Genomic DNA, 9275 nt, shown 5'->3' with positions numbered 1-9275 from the left:
TTTTCCTCCAGAATTTTATGCATTGTTTCATTCAGTAGTGGCGTGCTGATATTTTTATTGTATAATGTGTAGGATGCTTGTATCGTGCAAGAATGTGATATGTAATTTGGTTCTTGAAGTTTGAATGGATGCCATGAAAAATTTCAAACATATTATAAGTTCAGTTTCTCAGAGAATCATGTCTCAGTATCCCATTGGGGAAATATGTAAGTGCATAAAACTTCAGCTTGTTGTCTGTACTGAGTTCAAATAATGACCCAAAATGGGAGAATAAGTGGTGAAGCACTGAAATCGTCATTTAAAGATGGTTAGCGGCCTAACAGAGAAAGGCTCTCCCCTTATGGAAAATATGATTTTATTTCTTCCTAAACAAACTGTATCTTAGAAGAAAAGACTTGCCTAAATGTGATACTGGAGTTAAGTCTAATTAGAAGATAACATGATAAAATGATCATGCAAAGCATATCAATGAATAGTGTTTGGTGAATACCTGTTAAGCTACATTAGTAAGATAACTACTGAATGGCTACCTTTCTCTGGTAGCTACGCTCCAGACATCATCCATGTCTGACATTGGTCCCTGCATAGATTTGCCCGCAAATGACATTGTCAGCTAGCAAGCTGCTGAGCTATCTCCCCTGCCTTTGGGTTTCATACCACAGTCAGGTCTGTTCAGAGATTGGTATGTATAGTCTTTGTGACATTGTAATATGTGGACCTTTGAGATACCTCCCCCCAACAGTTAGAAAATGTAAGTGGGTTGCATCCATTCCAACATGAAATTCTAAGTTCCTATCGTCTAATTTTGATATTATCAGCCATTGGTTGAAATGTGATTGTGTGTGTGCGTGTGTGCGTGTGTGCGCGTGTGCGTGTGCGCGTGCGTGCGTGCCGGGGGGGGTTGTGCACCCCAGCTTTAAAGTGCTTGCAGATTGACTTTAAAAAATGCTTCAAAGCACAATGTAATGAAAGAGATGGCAACAGACAGTGGGTGAAAGGTGTCTGGATGTCACACAGTTGGGACAAGCATTCTCTTATCCTGCACAACTGCTTTCAGAATTTTAATGAGGATTTTATTTTGAAGTGGATTTTTATTCTGGAGTGAAACCCACTTTGGGAGCTGTACTGGAAGTCCACATTCTTCTGTGGTGATGGATTTTCCTGATGGCTGCCTTCTGTTGAAAGAGAATCAAGACTGTATTTATTGACTGTTGTAGTAATTTTTGAGATAAGTGCCAAAAACAGTGTAATGCTTCCTCATACAAACTTTCACTTCAGCAGTCCCATGCTGTGATGGTAAAATTACGCTGGTCTTACAGAACAGCCAGTGAGACATTTTCATTTTTAAAGTTTTGTTTCCAATATTTGCTTTAAAAACCTGACAGCTTTGTGAGCTCAGATAGGCTATTGGAGGAGGGGATTATATGCTGGTATTATATGCTCCCATGTGAAAGTGCCCTGTCAATACGAATGATCTATAAAAGTCTATACCCATAACTCATTTCTGCCAGTGAAAGGTGGCAATATTCAATCTAACCTTTAAGGCATTTGGTCCTTAACTTTGAGTGACATAGTAATGCATTTAATCAGGTACTACATTAGATATTGCTTTTATTCACACAAACTATAACAAGTTTGTAGGTCAGTGAAATGAAAGTCTGATTATGAATAATAATAATTCTTTAAAAATGGATGAAATACTCTTTTCAAAGTTAAGGCCAAAGCGCTGGTAGGGTCATATTGAATTTCGGAAAAATGTTCAGTTGCCTTAGTACATAAAACGGTGTAGCAACATGCCACGTGTCATTCAGGGGTCTCAAGAGTTGCTCATGTTGTGCTGGGGACCAAGGAGAACGGAGTATTCTTTAAAACCTCTGCCTCTGTTGACCTCACCAGTTCAAGCATATTCAGTTCGACATCTTTTACCGGAACATGTGACTGCTTTTCCCCACACCCGCAGACGCTTCTGTTTCGCCTTCCCGGAATTTAAGTGACCTTTACTACCAAATCTAGTTTAAAAGTGCCAATGGAAATGGCTATCAAACATTATACATTTGGTATGTACCCTCTACTATAAGTAACATTAACTATTCTGGACGGGGTGGACGTGTGCAATAATACAAACATAAAAAGTAAACGGAACAAAAGCCTTTGTGTGTGTGTTTTTGTTAATTGAGTTATCCCAAGGATAGAAGTATTTACAATTGAGATTGCTCCTTCAAATTTCTTATTGATATGTTTAATGTTTAATGTAAAAATGTGAATTTTCCTCAAGAGTTATGAATGACGCGTGACCTTCTAAAATCAAATTTAAGAGGAAGATCAACGGTGCTGAGTTGGAGCCCCTTGGATTTGAACATCTTTTTATTCCATTTAAATGGGTATGTTTGGTTAAATACTTGAGGGCTAATTCAACGTTTTACCCCTAGTCAAATGAAAACGTATTTGCAATACTGTAAGACTGTTCAAGAAAAATGAAGTCCACTTCAAGTGCAGTACACTTAAGTTTAGTGTCTTTCACAGACGAGGGTGCTTTGAATTAATGCATTCGTTTAAATTGCTTTATAATTTACGTAGTCGTTAGTCTCCTGTCTTCAAGGACGTCAGGTACGGATGTGAAACGACGCTTTAATTCGTCTCCTCTCTTCGGTTTCTGTTCGGGCTCTTTTTATGCCTGCGACACTTACCCTGATCGATAAGCCTCATGTCTATCGATTGTCTTGCGCTCGTTTCCACGCGGCCACTTAACCAGACGTCGCAGCCCTCGCACAGAATGAGAAGTGGAGTTGTTGGGATGAGTAGTACTATCCTTTGGGGGAGAGTTGGGATGTTTGTCAGCCGCAAACATACATATTCGAACGAATGGGCCTTATCTGATCTTTGCTGTACGCGCTTGGGTCGGTTCCCCAGTACCAACAACTTGGAGGAAGTGGCCTCGCCAAACGCCAAATATTCGCTTCACGATTCTGCATGCGGGGCGCACTGGACTCCATCAAGCAGTTGCAGTTGTGGCGCAGTGTCGCCCTATGGTAATCGTAAGGCTCTCACTAGGCTACCTGTGCACCACCAGGTAAAGCCTAACCAGACATGTAGATAAGATGACCACTTGTAATAAGAAACAAAAGACAAAGCCATCCAAGTGAATTGTACTCGTACAACCAAAAACGTTGTCATACTTCAGTGCAAAAACCCGGTCCTGACGTTTTATTAAATGTATCTTATAGTAGGCCGTATTATTTTATCCCCTGGGTAGAGTAATTATACAGCGCACCTTTTACAATGATGCATTTGACATTTTTAAGTCGTAACAGTATAGCTTACATATACTGAAGCAGTTCAGGGACATTACCTTTATCAAGGCTGCATGGAGTGGGAATCGAATTATGAGCATATGAAATTCGAGATAAGAGGTTTTAAATGCTTTTGTATAAATATCCCGTAGGGTTTCCTTATTTAATGTAATGACAGGTGGGTTAGCGTATGAATCACTAATATGACTAGCTGTAGCCTAATCTTTCATTTTAAAGCAGAATCTTTAGGCTGTTTTAAAACAACACGATGTTCAAACATTGGACACTGAACCTTTAATTTGTTATATAGGCCAATATAAGCGCATCTTGAGGTAAGGCTTTTAAAGTAGCCAAATCTAAACGAAAAAAAAGAACACATTTCAAAGCGCAAAACGAGAACAATTTCTTTGATATGCAAATTAGTGGTGCAGATGGAAATTCGGACGCTTAATTTATAGCGAACACAAACAGCCGTGCCGGCACATTGACCGGGTCGGTTTGGTTCGGGTTTCCGCGTTTCCATTCAGCGCCACTTGAGTCTTTGGTGGTGTTGTTTGCTAAGGAGACACGCCCTTATATTCTGTTGCGCCTGCTTGTGACCTTCAGCAGCCAGCTCCGCGCGCAGCCCTTACCTGAATGCTTTTATCAATGTCCAGTAATTAAAATGTCACCATTTAATTTTTAAGTCACATCGATCATCTCGGCGCCGCCTGTTCCCAATAACTGTGTAACTAGTATTCTTTCTAGTCAGAAAAAAAGCTGCAAGAAGCGATCAAAAGTGTACCAAGCTAGCATGGTTCAATATGAAAGCAATGGATCGATCTACCTCGAAGATTAAATTTATTGGGGTCGTGGATTTATATGGTGTTGCAACATACGTTGAAATAGAAATTTAAGTTCGAAGTGTTGCGTTTGTTAAACATTCACTGAATGAGACTGCCGTGATTAATGTGGCAATCTCGTCGAATGCCTCCAGGACAAGGGCTTATTTTCATATAACACGGCTCTGTAAATTTTAACCTAAAAATTGTTCGCTGGACGGTTTCAAAAGTAAACTGTGCAGGTTATTTTTTTGTTTTGAAATATTGTATGTTTATCAGTAGGTTTTAAGTCTTATCCGTAACGTGTGCACACATTGGACATAACCACAGAATTGTAGTAAACGTGCCGCAAACTGTCCGTTTCAGGCTCTTCTTCTTAAGGAAATACTCTACACAGTAACGCTTTTTACATTATAATTACATGCCATTATTAGATAATTTATATGTTAATTAGTGAGCGTGTAATTTAGATGGATGGTTACGAGGAAATAAAGTAATTCGCAATTGTGATTAAATAAATTTATTGCAATGAGTTCGAATAGCAATTAAAAGATGGAAATATAACAGTTATGTTTCCTCCTTTTAACCTCCGTGATTATCAAAATCTGGTCTGATGTCGCTAAATGTTACATCGTTAAGAGTAGGCCTGGGGTCACGAGCGTATCCCAGTCAGTTTACGGGCACCCCCGTGTGCCTCCCTGCCTGTCTCCTCTTTTTCCAACCATCTGTCAACGCGCGGGAAAGCATGGAATAGCCCGCTGTGTACAAGCAATCTAATATTCATTCACTCTGAGAGGAGGCCTTTGGTTTTCATATTTGTATAAAGTAACCGTGTGAAAATGCAGGATATAATAACGTCGGCAAGTGGTGACTTCATTTTGTAAATGCAGGCAAATGTCGAAATTTCAATTGACAACATCCATTTAAAACGCATTGTAATTAATTGTACAAATTAATCCTGAGAAGCAGCGGTCCCCCGAGTTACCCCCCAGTTATTGAACACTGCTGGATTTGTAGGTTAATTGCTGTTATTCGTCTGTGTACCATATGAAGCAATTTGCACTGTGGTTGTTCTACAGTGATTGTTACTTTTTGTTTCTTTTTTATTTATTTATTTATTTTCAGTGTAACTATAGTGTCAGTCAAGTTTTTAAAAGGTCTGTCAGCAGTGTGGGCCACTGTTGTCTTGTCCATCAGAGAGCTTACTCATCCAGAACTCTGCAGGCTCTGGATATACGCCTAACTACTTTACGCAGACTGTAGGATACTGTACTGCTGTGCAGGGAAGAAGGTGCAGATGTAAATGCGGGTAATCGAGACGCAGCGTAACACAGGGTTTCAGACTATGTCCACACCAGACATTGAACAAAGCAAATTTATGGTCAATTACAACAATATTAGCGATCATTTCAATCGGTTCCATGCAGATATTAAAATGCCCAAGGCCAAGGCTCTGCTGGCTTCAGTCTTGGACATCAGGCCCTGCTGACAGGATGGTTGATTTGCGTCGTTTAAAGTATTTCCGATGTTATTTACTGCAGTGTAGAGGCCTCCCGTTACACTGGTGTGACAAGGCTTTTTAGAGAGTTTTTATTCATAGAAATGCACTGCATCTCTTGATGTTTATTGTTTATCCGTTTTCAAAGTGTAATTAATACATTGCATCGCGATGAGTCAGTGGCGGCTCGTGAAGAGCCGTTGCACATTAGTGCACATTTTAATCAGAGTCGCGAGCCCTGCCGGGCCCCCACAAACAGACACAATTAATATCCAAAAGCTGAGAAGTAAATTGGCGCGGCGCTGCAGTACTCTGATACCAGTAGGGATTTCCCTTAATTAAACATGTCATTGTATTAATAACAAAAACAACCAAGTGCAAGCTTGTCATTGTTGACTTCAATCTGAGAACAAAACACATGCTTTGCCGACTGCTTATACAAAATAATTAGGTACGTTTAATAACAGTGGCCTGTTAACGATCCCTATCACTCTCATGCCTGCCTGCTTTACTCAAATTGTGCTTGTTTTCCAATTAAGTATATAGAAAACGACAATACTCCCTTTCTCCTGCTTCAGCCTTAGCTAAAATCCAGATGTCCAATGTTTTTCTACAATTACCCCTCTGTTAATTAAAACAAGAAATTTTATTTCTGTGGATAAATACGCATGTTACACTCATTACATTTACCAGGTTTTGTCCCTGTTGTCGGCTGTAGACGCATGTTGCCGATACCTACTCTTTGCAATAATTAATTAATTATCATAGGTGACAACTGATAGCTCCTCCTTCTATCGCCCGAGAGAACTAAAATAGTTACGGAATAATAGTTATTTAACGTGGCTTTGTCAGTCGTTGCCTAGTACATGAAATACTAAAAGACTAAAATAATTTCACTTCCATTCGTAAATGAACAGGTGGAAAAGAAGCCCTATTTCGCGAGAGACGGTGAGACAGGTGTCCGCTGCTTGGGACAGAATGAAATGAACCTTGAGGAAAGTGAGTGCGGTCCGTACAAAGTGGCCGCGCTGTGAGAAGCTCCTTACTCTAAACTCCTATACTTTCCCTAACAGTAAGCATCACCACATCAGTGTTACTTTCACTGCTTCTGTTTGCCAGATAAAACTGAACGTTTATGTATAGTGTGGACGTAAGGTATTGTCTCTGCTTCCATAAAAAAATTAAGGTCCACACACACATACACGTTTATTCTAATCATAATAATCATAATTATGGTCATGGTGTTCATGATTTGGTACATATGGCATTCGTTACTTATTTTAAAAACGTTGTATTTAATTTTATAAGTTCGATATCACTTGAATTTGCCAGAGATAGGGAATGTGTAGACTGCTCAAGAAATTCACTTGCGTATTTCTATTATTGCGCATGGACAGATACATTGATTTTTCCTTCACGCTGTATTTTACTATTTTATCAGATTCTAAGAAGCATTTCAATCAAACGAACGCAAATTGATGCTTAATGGTTTGGCGGATTTATTCCAACGGGCACAGCTATTTGTGTAGTTTATGTATTTTTATTCTATATGTTTAGTTTATTCTGTCCCATATTGGCTGTTGCATAAAGTCAGGAAACCACTCCCTGACCTCAGTAAAAATGTTTTCTCCACGTAAAACGTCGCTGAGCGTTATGTGCAAACTCTGTAAGATGCAGATTTGAGCAATGGATTGTGCCAAAAATATATAGCTGTAATCATCTGTACTATATTGTAAAATTAGGCTATAATTTAAGGTATAGGTAAGTATTTATTAGAAACAATACAATCCTATTGCACTTACGATCGCGAATATCACGAATACTGTGATTCATGTGATGAACTCTTATGTTTCTTGGATAATAATAAAGAATATTTGAATATTAAGTTAAAACTATTCCTCTAACGCACGTGTCCTTGACCGTTCTTTGGAATAAAAAATGCAGCATTGAGTTTGTGCTGTAATTTTTTTTTATTTAAAAAAGAAAAGAATTATTACAGTATGAAATTGCGATTATCGCAGTGAGGGGGAAGCCGTTTGACTGTGTAATATGACACGCAACCATGGCAGGTTGGGTATGGGTTTCTCCGCATCAATACTGCAGTGATCTCAGCCTGCCGTCACGCGGCAAGAGACCGCGACGTTCCTGACCGCAGCAGGGAAGCGCAACATCCTACAACTTTAATTTCTGTGCTCAGACACTGAGACCGAATTAGCTAGAAACGGTCTATAACAAAAGGGGGAAAACGGGTGTGGACAGCTTTACAGACAACATTGTCAATTCTTAATAGTGACTATTCAAGACGTAGTTACAGGCCACAGTACACACTGCAATGAGTGTCGGAGGAAAACCATCGTAATGAGTCGACTCCGTAACAAATAGGTGTTCCACGTAATCTTCTGAATAACCGACATGCGTCGAAGTCTATGTATTTCAACTGATCGCTACACGTTTCCCTTTCCAGTAACCTGCTGAGACCGTGAGAAGTCGACATGTGTATTCGGGCACATATGCCTGAACGCACGGGGAAGAATGCATATTTACGGAAACGCCAAATCCCAAACTGCCCATCGAATTTCAATAACAATGCAACTCGTTGGTTTATAAAAGGCAAAAGCTGTTATAGTTCATTGGGGTCTGCTCAGCTGAAGCATAGCTCGAGGCCGTTTGTGGACGTTATTAACTCCTGTTTGATCACGGTAATTGTTCACATTTTGGCCCAGACATGATGATTAATCACAGTTTAATCAACGCGCCCTCGGACAACTAATATTACAGCATTGTGGAAGGGACCAGGGCAATCTGGACCTTTCATGCACATATAGCAAAAAATAATAATAAACATGTAAATAAACAAAAAATATACCAAATATATTAATGTCCTGTGTTTCATCACAGATCAAGGTCGCGAATATTCTGGGGACTGTATTATGTCTGAACTGAAATATGTTTGAAGACAGAATTGTTTCTTTAAATGCAGTGCAAACTGCACTGTCTGTGGTATGTCGTAACTGTCGTTTTGGGCAAAATGCACGTCAAATTCAGACAGATACACAGCGTTACAAGCACTATAGTCCATTTAAGTCAGGAGACTGTAACGCGTAACTATTGTGTTACGTCTCCTTTCCCACTCGCAGGTGGAGGGATAGTTTTCCATTCTCGTGTTAAACTTCGGAATGTGACTTCGCTCCTGCATGGCCAGGAATTGATATCTTAGCGTGGGGCTCGGTGGGGTTAACCGAGGAGCATTGATCAGATCATAAATAGTTAACACGGTCATATTGCGTTCCACCAATTACCTCAGTCTGTTGCTCAAATATATCAGTCTGTTTGTATAAACAATATGTTCTGTGAGCCGCGTGTCCTCAGCAAACCCCCACCATTTGCAAAGAGAGAGAGAGTTGCGCGTTTGGGGAGCAGGGGTTATGCTGCTGTAACTGCCGCGGGCTGATCCGCTAAACCAAAGCTGCTTCCCTGCGGTGCAGGCCCAAAATCACGTTTAAAATAAAATAAGCTTTATCAAATCAACTAAATTTAGGGTTTTTAAAAATGATGTGCCATTCAAATACCATTAGCAGTCCCCCCCCCAAACAAAAACACTCCAATTTACAGGCGTCTTTTCAAGAGGATGGTAATTGATTTGTGTATCCACGAGAGGCCGCCCAG

This window comes from Megalops cyprinoides, chromosome 13 (genome assembly GCF_013368585.1).
Source record: "Megalops cyprinoides isolate fMegCyp1 chromosome 13, fMegCyp1.pri, whole genome shotgun sequence".
Taxonomy (NCBI): domain Eukaryota; kingdom Metazoa; phylum Chordata; class Actinopteri; order Elopiformes; family Megalopidae; genus Megalops; species Megalops cyprinoides.
The sequence above is the reverse complement of the archived record's forward strand: the minus strand, read 5'-3'. Positions refer to the sequence as shown.